The sequence below is a fragment of the Xiphophorus hellerii genome, chromosome 10 (genome assembly GCF_003331165.1).
Source record: "Xiphophorus hellerii strain 12219 chromosome 10, Xiphophorus_hellerii-4.1, whole genome shotgun sequence".
Taxonomy (NCBI): Eukaryota; Metazoa; Chordata; class Actinopteri; order Cyprinodontiformes; family Poeciliidae; genus Xiphophorus; species Xiphophorus hellerii.
In genome coordinates, this window is record NC_045681.1 from 7,533,423 (window position 1) to 7,545,270 (window position 11,848).

The following is an 11,848-nucleotide window of genomic DNA, read 5'->3' on the forward strand; positions in this document are numbered from 1 at the left end:
CTTCTTGTAATTTCCCTCGGGTTTCACATTTTGTTCAGGATCGATAATTGTCTAAATATTCCCAGAAGAGGGCAGCAAAGACTTGTCCATAGCAAAAATGTCTTTCAGTTGGCAGCACACAGTGTGACTGTGTTCTGCAACAATATAGTCACCTTCCAAAAATAATGACTTATAGGGCTTTTTTTTTTTTTGCAAAAAGCGATTTATTTTTAAAAGTTGTCACCCCCTTTTCACCAAAACATGATTTAGGCAGAAAAAGAAATCCCTGTTGGCAAAAAATGACCTAGGCCATTACTTTAGGAAGATGTTGATATGTAAATAAGGAAACTATAAAATTAAATCTGCTCTTTTTTGGTGCTAACCAATACTGAAGTGCACATGGCAGCTGTTTTTTTGGGGGGGGCAGAGGAGGAGATTTTTGTTTAGCAATTGTTTTCAAGATATAAAAATAGCAAAAAGAATATTGAATTTTGCTGATAATGCGGCTAATAAAGATAATAATAATAATAAAAACAAAACTCTTCCTTTAGCTGTATGTCTTTTTTACCGTCATGATTTCTCTGTGGGACGTTGTCGTGCTTTTAAAACAGTAGATTATATTGACCGCTGCTCTCAGTATTCAGTGGATTATCTGAAGTAGAAAAGGCAGCATGAATACACCAACTGGAGGATTAGTACGCCACTGGAAATAACTGCCCAATTTTACTAATGACAGAGGCTTGGCACTGCAGCAGCCATTACATAAATACTCTTTTTTGTAAATGCGTTTATATTAAAATCCTATACTATGCCTTGACTTTTTTTTTTTTTTAATACATCTGTCACATGAGAGGCTGTGACTGTATGGATAATCTCTGCTGACTCGTAATTTTAAATTGTCAGAATCAAATAGACAAGTGTCAGAATAATCCTCACGAGTTACTGATGATGTGCTGTTATCTCAGTGTGTGGACATTGTGAACAAGAAGTGTATTATGCAAAAAAGGAAAGATTCATCTTCTTCTATGCAAATGGAGTCTAATCCGCTAAAAGATATGTCATATAAAAATCCTCATGGTATGCATGACATCTTTAAATTAATCTGTTGTGAGGAGTTAAAATTGCATTTTCAGTCTATCTCTTAAGAACTAACCCACCCACAGAATTACATAACATGCAACTGAGATTTAGACAATACTTTTTTTTATTATGTCTCTTTCTAGCTGTGGTATAATCTGGCCTGTAACATGTCGTGTATAATGTTCAAAGGATTTACAGTGACCTTTGTTTTTTCTCTAAGTAGCTTTCACCCTTGTCCACAGGAGTAATCGTGCTTGTTGCCGAGGTGATACTGAATGAAGACCTGCTGTTGGGTTCAAACTTGTACGCTGTGAGTTTCAAAATTTTACTCTATTTACAAAAAAATAACGTTTTTCTAACCCTTTCATGCAAGGATTATAAACTGGTTAAATAATACAGCATTCAACAAAATGGTAGTGCTTTTAGAGGTAAAATAAGGAATTAACCCCCTCATCCCAAAGTCAGATCTCCCATTAAAGTTCCCATGAAAATGTAAGATGGTGTTTGAACTATAACACAGCAAGGTGTTGTAGGATGTTACAAAACCAGAAGTTTCACACTCCCATGAGTCACTGCTTTAAAGGTCCTGGGATCATTTGTTGACATACCACAAACACACCAAATCTTGCTTCTCACACACATTGAACCTGCAGATCTACTAGAAAAGCAAAAACAACCTCTTATCACACATCAATGATATCTCTAAGTTCCAGTGCATCAGTGGTCAGTGGTATTATGACCTTTAAATTGTAAAAAAAAAAGTCTTGTCAATGTGTGTGAATATTTCTCTATAGTATCTCATATTTGAATGATCACACGTTGCTGATTTAGATATTTAACAGCGTACTTTAAATAATTCCAGAATAGTTAATAATTAGTGATAAATGTATAAATATGATATCTGTAGTTCTTAGAACAATTATGTGTTGGAAACCTTGATTGCACAGACTCTAGCCAGGAGATTGTTTTAGCCTAAAATGAAAGTTTGGTTGCCTCCTTGAATTCTGTTGATTTTAAACAATGCATTTGAAATAAAAAGGCAGAATCCATGTTTTCTTTTTTGCTGTGATGTGACATGTCCACACCTCTCCTAAAGTTCTCATCTGATTAGTTGATGAGCCTCATGACTTCTCCATGCTGAATACTCTAAGCTGCCAGCAGCTGAGGTGTGTGTGCTGGTTTACAGCACAGAAGAAACAGATATAAATACAACACAAAGAGCAAGACAGTTTTGTCCAACCCAATTAAGACCAAGTCCAATTAACTTGCTACAGTGTGGTTTTAATCTTTTTTTTATCATTATTTGCATCTTGTATTACTGTTTTTACCCAATTTTGTGTAAAGTTCCTCCAAAGTTTTGCTTTTCTTCACTTAAATATGTTCAACATCATCAAGAAAAAAAACATGTGGTTTTAAAAATTTTAAAAATAAAACTTGTGGTGTCCATTTGTGTTGAGTCCCCCTGTATCAAGGTTTTGCTGTGTCCAGTGTTTCTGGATTTCTCTTTTGCTGCTGTTCCATCTGCAAGGCTGATTGGATATGTCTGCCAGCTTTGCATATCTGGACACATTAATATTGTAACATTTTTCTCCCAGTTTTTGAGACAATTACGCACGTCTTTGTGTTGGGTCTATTGAATGAAATCCAATTAAAATGCACTTAAGTTTAAAGCTTTAAGGTGGCAAAATGTTAATGTGATCCCTAATGCTAATAAAGCAACATTCATTGACAATCGTATTTTGGTGTTTATCAGTCTGTATTCCTACTCTACTGAAATATTGAAGCCCAACTTGAACCAGAATGTGTCGGTAGTTTAACAAGGTTTAATCTGTTTGCAGCAAGTAGCTTTACTTTTCTCCTTCGAGTGTGTGGCCACTTTTGCTATCCACGGCTTTGACCAAATTAGATCACGACTCCACACACCCTCTTCTTTCTGATCAGAGATTAGCCAATTGGACTGCTTTTACCAGGAATTGGGCGCTAATCCGTTGGATTCTTCAGTCTTCTGGGAAATCCTTCAACAACCCAGGTAAATGAAATGGCACCAGCAGTTTAAGGAAGAATCTTTTTCTTCCGAGTATGTGTTACATACCAATGAGTGGCTTGTTTGTGTTTATCCGATGCAGAGACGTCTGTAAGCAGTTTTCCTGAGTCAGCGGCTCATTGGGGCATTCATTATCCAACAAGTTCAGTCTTTTTTCTTCAAAGAAAAAGCTTTGCAGAAGTTCCTTAACTAAAAAATATCAGTCATGCTTACAAATATTTAACAGGTTCAACCTGCCAGGTACAATTTTGGTAATTTGGTAGAAATCCTACTTCTGCATTTGATTAAAAAAAAAAACAAATGCAGAAGTAAGGTAACAAATGCATGATTTGTTGAAATGATGAACTGTCAAAAATGTACAGGAATTAGGAACCACCTTGCACTTTGTTGTACACTGTAAAAAAAAACGGCCTCATTTTACGGTAAAAAACTGGCAGCTGAGTTGCCAGAAGTTTACCGTCTTTATACGGTAAAAGTCTGGCAACCAAAACTGCCATTTTTTTACCGTATTTCTAAAATACGGTAAAATTCTGGCAACCAAAGCTGCCAGTTTTTTACCGTATTTCTAAAATACGGTAAAATTCTGGCAACCACAGCTGCCAGTTTTTTACCGTATTTGCTAAATGCAGGATTTCACCGTATTTTTGAAATACGGTAAAATTCTGGCAACCACAGCTGCCAGTTTTTCACCGTATGTTGTAAATGCAGGATTTTACCGTATTTTTAATATACGGTAAAATTCTGGCAACCACAGCTGCCAGTTTTTTACCGTATGTTGTAAATGCAGGATTCTACCGTATTTTTAAAATACGGTAAAATACCGTACTTCCTAAAATATTTTAAAAAAAATAAAATGTGGTTTTGCCGTAGTAAATACGGTCATGCTGACTGAGGCATAATATCTACATGAGTGAAAAACACATCCAGACTGTATGATATATTGACATTTTATTGTAAACCCTCCCCCCCAAAAAAAACTTATGGTAAATTACTGGTCTCTGTTCCTACCAGAATTTTACCATACAAATTATAGTACAACAACCAAGGAAGTGTAACTTGTCAAGCATTTCTATACAGAAAGTTATAAAGAAAATAATTTCTAATTAAACAAAAATACAGATTACGAGTAATCCACTTAAAGAAACAATTTCTATTTAAAAAGTCAAGTTAAAAAAAGAACTGATTCTATTTTATGTCCAGTTTCCTCACGGTATTACTGAGATCTGGAAAACAAAAACAAAACAAACAGTATGTGTCCACATAAGAGATAACATATTGTAGAAGACAAAATGGTGATAAAAGGATTCTTGTTCTGGGTTGAGAGTCACAAGTCGCTGAGATCAGACGTTGCTCAGGATGGTTGTAGTCTTCCCAGTCACAGGTTGAAATTGAGACTCGCATGTTGTCAATCGGGTGTTTCCTCTCTGCTGGAAAACAAAAAGAAAAAGTTAGAAAGATGCACTACATGAACATCTTATTCGCTTAAATGTTTGTTTCACCTTTGTTGACTTGCATATGGACACAGGTACTTCAACCAGGTGGTGTGATCATTTCTGACTGAAAATTCAGTAGTTAAACCTTTGTTTGTTGTCAACAGGTGTGATCCTCTGGTCTGCAACCAGACAAAATACACAAACTAAAAACAAATATAACTGTTTTAGGCAATTTATGAAATAGATACTCACCATTTATCTGAGTCTCATGAAGGCCAATAGGTTGTCTTCAACCATTTATGTAAGTTACATTTCCTGCAAGCTAGCAGAAACAAAGCTGTAAATGTGAACACTTTTCATACAGGCAAACAAATTGATACAGCTGAGACAATTTATGCTAGGTTAGTTTTTCTCAGTCACTTTTGGTGCATTTCTCGAGTCATTGTTGGCATTTACAAAACAGTAAGCGCATTTCTCAAAACAATTTGTAGAAACAGGAAAAATAGCATTTGTTTGCTTTCAAAATCCTTAGTTCAGCTCTTAAAATCCTGTCTGTTAACATATCAGTGACTCAAAATAATAAGTTATAGTCTCTCTATGTACAGATAAGACAGTCAAATCGATTAGTCATGAGAAGAGACTACAAAAGGATCATTTACGCCAGTGTTTCTCAACCCTGGTCCTCAACGCCCCCCTGCTCTGCATGTTTTAGATGTGCCTCTACTCCAGAACAGCTGATTCAAATGATTGGATGACAATCAAGTACTGCAGAAGCTTGTTAATCATCCAGAGATACAATTCAGGTGTGTGGCAGAAGGGAAATACCTAAACCTGCAGGACAGGGTGACGCTGAAGACCAGGATTGAGAAACACTGATTTACGCTTTTGCTATAATTTATTCATGGACCATGCCATGGTGATTCAGAAAGAAAAAGACAGAAATGCAGAGAACAAAAAAAGTAGAAAAGGAGCCACAGGACAATCTCCTCAAGGAAAACTGTACAGTGCTGTAGAAATTACATTACATTTTAATTTCCATAGTCACTTTGTTCCTTAACTCCACTGAGGAATCTTTTTTCCTCAGTGGGGTTAAGGAATGAACAGTAGGGTGGGAGGACCTCCATCAGCATCATGTTGTGGGTCTCAGCCATGTCCTGATGTTGGACTGATGGAAACTGGCAGATGTCCTCAGCCTCTTCTGACTCTTCTTCTGCTTTCCTCCCAACTATTTCCTCCTCAGCCTCACTCCTCTTCTTCTCTCTGGCTGTTCACTCTGCCCAGATACTTGTTCATCAGTTCTCAGACATGTAACATTGTGTTGTGTTCTGACTATATAGAGCATAATGTTGCCAACTGATGGTTCACAAGATGCACCTCCAATCTGTTTCAGAAAACTGGTTGATCGTTGGTTGAGCTAATGGTTCATACACTGACCTGTTAGAGAAACTCAGGACTCACTTGGGAGCAATTTACCAATTCAGGACAGATTTAGAAAATAATAGAATATAAATTAATTAATATATGATTCACATTATGACAACTTTAAGACTTATGCATGTTAAGACTTACACAATGAACTGATGCTATTTTGGAAGTTGAGAATTCAACACAGACACGTTGTTGTCCTGTTGTCCTCATTTTCTGTATACACCCTTTATCCTCCGGGTCAAAATGACCCGTCTTCAATAAACCCCCAATATAAGCAGCTTAATTGAATTTTAAACACCAAATTCTATCTTGTATATTGTCACTCACCACAAAATGTGTGAATACTTGACTTTTCCCTCTCCACTTGAATTTCTATAGCTTAAGAAAAAAAATGTGCAAAATGAGTTTCGAATGCATTTTTATTCATCACAGTGACTAATTTTCTTTTACTTTTCTCCAGTGAACAAGAGGATGTACAATACAAAAATATGAAAAATAACATAACCCATTCAACTAATTGGCACATGTAGGGCAGTATGCAAGTGCACAGCCTTTGCAGATATATTTCTTACACCTGCAGCACACAGTATGTGTTTTACAGTCTGAGGGCAGAACTGACATCTCTTCCTCTTACTTGGCTTAGCTGAGGAAGTGGCTGTGGTAGATGGATCCTCAGGTTGATCAGGAGCTGCTGCACTCTGAATAGCTTTCACAACTGCTGCTGAGGCTTCTGTGTGGGGGACATGCTTCCTTCTTTCAATGAGTGGAGTTACAAGTGCCTTTCCTAGCTGCTCCAGGAACACCCTCTTCTTGTTGTGCTTATGAGACATCCAGGTTGGGTTGATCTCTATCCAAATCACAAAGGCATTGTAGGAGGACACATCAATGATGTTGTGGAAGATGACCAGGGGCCAGCGGGCAGTCATTCTTCTGCAGCTATATGCTCCAATCACCTTATCTAGGTTGTCCACACCTCCTTTGTTTCGGTTTTATTCCAGGATGATGATTGGCTTCCTGTCCTCACGGTCACTAATGTCGCCGTCTTTGTGCAGTGTGCTCAGAAGAACTACATTCTTGTTTTTCTTTGGGAGGTAGGAAACTAGAGTGGTGGTGGGTGTGAAGGCAAACTTTGAGGAGAAGACCTCTCTCTCCTTTGACCCAAGCAGTGCAGGTGGGAGCTCAGGCTTGTTCTTTTGAACTGTACCAACCATGGTGATCTTCCTCTTCAGGAGCTGCTGTCCGAGTTCATAAGAGTTGAAGAAATTGTCACATGTCACATTGTGACCCCTCAGTCCCTCTGTCACATCAAGCACAACTCGCAACCCCTGGTTCTTCTCTGGGCATCCACTGGTTGACTTCCCAGTATAGACTTGCATTTTCCAAGCATAGCTTGATTCAGAAGCCACCCATGACTTGATCCCATATTTTGCTGGCTTGCTGGGCATATACTGCCGGAAAGGACAACAACCTTTGGACAAAAGACATTAGCATCAGTGATTAGTATCAGTGTCACAGAAAACAGTCAAAGAAATCAATAGTGAAAATCACTTTTATTACAAATATGAAAACAGATTACCTCTAAATGGAACCAGTTGCTCATCCACTGTTACATCAGGCTCTGGATTGTAGAGGTAGGGCAACCGCTCCACCCACTTGTCCCATACCTCTCTTATGGCTGCAAGTTTGTCTGTCATACGTCTTGCTGGTCTTGATTCACGGTCATCAAATCGCATCAGTCTTGAGTAGGTGTGAAAGAGTTTGACTGGCATTGTGGCTCGGAAAATTGGCCTTCCACTCTCTGCTCACTTCTGCTACTGATTGATCTGAGACACAACTAAAACTTTGTAACATTTTATGGTTTGTAAATAACTCTGTGACCTTGATTTCAACTCCATTTGCCTCACGGGTCATTTTGACCTGAAGACCATCTTTGTACCTTTTTTTGTACAGCTTACATGGAAATGAGAATAAAAGCAACACTGAACTTTTTCTATTGTCTGGGCCAATCTAGGAAAAGTCTTAAAATCTCAAGTTAAAAAAATTACATTTAGGGGATTTTTTGGGGGGGGGGGGGGTTTAACACAGTGGCGGGTCATTTTGACCCGAGGACAACAGGAGGGTTAACATATTTTGATCAAGACGATAAAAGCAAATTACAATTATAAAAGCATAGAAGTGTACATAACCAGCTACATGATGTACAAAAGCAAAACTTGCAAAACTAATTGTTTTGATGTGCAGAAGTGACACAGTAATTTGAAGATTGAACAGGTAGTTTTAAGAATTTCAATTCTGTTCTGAGAGATGCACCCAAACTGAGAAAAGCTGTAAAATATTAATATTTAAATTCTCTTATCTTCAAATCCTTCAACTGTCATGGACCCAGTGACTTTAGTGCAAGTATTTTGGGTGTGAGAGTCAAGAGGTCAAAGGAAAATATTAAATAATATCTCTGATGCCAAGCTTTATACTTCTAAGTATTACCAAAATATTGAAACAAAAGCTAACATGTTCTTCAGAGATTTAACTTGCATGCATGAACATTTCACACTCAAAGTAATTCAAATTAATTATTGAACCAAACTTGGAAAAAGTTGCTTCTGCCATTAACAATAACTTTAAGCACATGTAGTCTGAAGTAGACCAGAAATATAATCTATGCAGCCGTTCCTACAGAAACATTAATGGAAGTGTTGCATCTGTGAAGATTAAATGTTCCATATAGTAAAAATATCTAGCTGCAGTGCATGTACATAAACAGCATGGCTCAGAAACTACACATTTCTTTGTCAGTTGGTTAAAGTTAGCTAACTTCAGTTGAAACCGTGAAAGGGACTCACCTGTGATGTGTTGCCCTTCTCCTCCTGAACGTGCAAAAATAGCAGAAATTTGATTTCAAAGACAGTAGCAGCATCTTGACAAGGACCAGGCCTACTGGGCTCTCAGCACCCTAGTTAGCAACCTTAGTTAGCACAGTGACTTTACTGTGTTGAGTTCAGGACACCACTACAGGAACAGAGTTAAAAGAATCTTGCTGCTGATGCTGAAGGATCAAGCAGCAATGCAAACTAGATAATTATTTGTTTACATGACAAATAACAGTCTCCATTTACTGTAAACCCTACTATTTATCACAATAACAAAATGAAAAACTCTCTAGACCAGGGGTCCCCAAACTACGGCCTGCGTCATTTGGTCTGGCAATGCCGGATCTGGCCCGCCTCCTCATACCAGAGAGCATTCAGTGTATTTTTTCATATATTGTATTTTCTGGTTTGTGGATTTCTCTTCAACCACCAGGGGGCTCTTGAGCAGATGTTAAACTAACTTTCCCTCAAATATATACTAGTCAGTCCCAGTCACCGTTTCACTCACGGTTTTTTCCATTTCCATTCTGGGTAAAAATCTATCTAAAAGCGACCGCGAATGTGTCGTAGTCAGCAACCCCCCCCCCCCCCCCCCCCCCCCCGTCGACAGTTTCAAAGACAGAACAGCCCCCCCCCCCCCCCCCCGCCGACAATAAGTTTCTAAGGTATCTTTCTCCAAAAACTAAGACCGGCCCCCGAGCAGAGAAAGGAACAGCTATGTGGCCCTCGCAGGAAAAAGTTTGGGGACCCCTGCTCTAGACTATTCTCTACTAATAGCACAATATTTAAAACCAAGTGTGGGATTTGTGAAACTTCAATGATGGGTGACTTTACAACTTGTATGATTTTGGATAACACTAGAATTGTTCTTTATTGAAGTTTCACAAATCAGATAAAGGTTTTACAAATCCCACACTTGGTTCTAAATATTCTGATATGAGTTGAGAATAATCTAGTCCAGATTTGAAGAGTCTAGGTGTTGTAGTTTTTTAGCTAGAGTAAATTAAAGATGCTGATTGCAGTGAAAAATTAGGTGGAATTGCCCTTTAGCCATTTCCCAAATTGGAAGCAGCAATTGGAAACCAACTTCAGCTTCATTCAAGCAAGAGGGGCTAACATACAGTTCTCTTAATGTTAATGATCAAATGCTCTCATAAATGATGGTGGCGTTGGCTGTAGGAGTTTGCTTTGCAATCGGTGGATCGCCAGATCGATGCCTGGTCTACTGCTGAGATTTCAGTTTGGTGTATTAAAGGCATTATTAAAAAAGAAACCAAAATATCACACCAGCATTCTGTTCTTTGTAAAAAATTATTTTGCAGTCTTGTTTACGCTTTTACATTGTAGATCTAAACATCAGCAAAATTTGTAATTTTGGCTGATTGCTACTGTTAAGTTTAGGGTAATTAACTGCTGGCAATATTACAATTTTTTAAGAACTTTACAATTACTTATATTTTTACACTATATTTCTGTATTTTCTACATTCGTGACTGTCACAATTATTTAGGATATATGTTTATTCAGTTATGATAATGCCATGTATTTTCTACGGCAGTATAATGCTGTGAATATTCTGGTCAGTAACTGCTGGCATTTTACAATTTTTTACCGTAAATTTACTGACTTTCTTTGCAGTTTCGACTTACGGTAGTTCCATGTAATTTCTACGGTAATGCAATGTTTTTGGATACGACGGTCAAAAACTGTTGGTTTTTTACAGTTTTTTACCGTAAATTTACTGACTTTTTTTACAGTGTATGAAACTGTCTTTTAGGGGAACCAAAAAAACTAAATGGACCTTGAAGTTGGAACTCCAAGTGGAGTGTATAAAAATTGACATTTAAGAGCTATTATTAGACTCTTAAATGTCTAAAAATGAACCTGGGCATGACGTCACACTCAAATTAAACGTCTAAACTCCAAGAAGATGAGTGGAAAGAGTGAGAATAGAGTGAGAGAGAGAATATCTCTTCTACATGTGCACTGTAGTATCATTTTCTTGACCTGAAGTTGTGTATCCCTGATTTAATGACTTGCATATCAAAAGAAATATAAACATTTTTCACTTGCAGCAAGCACCAAATTTTGTGCACCCGGCAGCCATTTTCTATTTACGGATTTGAACTGTTGAGATTTTGACTTCATGTTGATTTTTGAGGCTTTGGACCTGAAACACAACAGACCACAGCTCACCAAACTCAAAATCCATTGATGCTGCTGGTTTATTAGTGCCGCCATGATAGGATCACCAATAAACTAATTGCATTTCTGACAGTTTGTATTTAACCAGGTCAGCTAAATACTCAGTCCTACATAACGTGTTTGTGAAAGTGTTGCCTTTAGTGTTTGAATGCATAAAATATAAAAAAATTACTGTTAACACCAATGACTTTCTGCTAATTCCTGTTACTGTCATCGAGTATACTCTAAAGCGTAACTTCACATTTATGTCTTCCGGTTCTAGACTATAACTTTAAATCCCAAATAAATACATCAAAAAGCTGCAACTTTAACTCTGAAATAAAGAATATCAGTTAATTGTTGACCCTTTCCTTGATGTTGAACTTTAAAGGCTGCATTAGTGCTGTTCATCAGACAACTTCTCCTTCCACAAGACTGAACCACTGACTGAGAGGATTTTATCTGCTCACAGCCAGCCTAAAGGTCAGAACGCTGGGGTTAGTGTAACTAAGACTTGCTTCATTGCAGGTTATTTATGGAGTGTGTATATTTAACTGCTGACAGTCAATGACCTAGGACATCAATGACCAATGAATGCAATGGATGTAAAAAAAAAAAAAAAAACAAACAAAAAAAATCAACTGTCAAGTTAAATCCCTGAACCATTTTTTTGGTATTGTAATCTTTAAAGAACTTAGCTTGATTTTTGTTTTAGTTGTTATAGGTCATTACTCCCCCCATTATTTGCTTTTGACCACATCAGCATCTACTGAGTAGAAAGGCTCTATTTACACAGTTTAAAGTCTGTTTTAAAGAAAATCTTTCCCTTAATC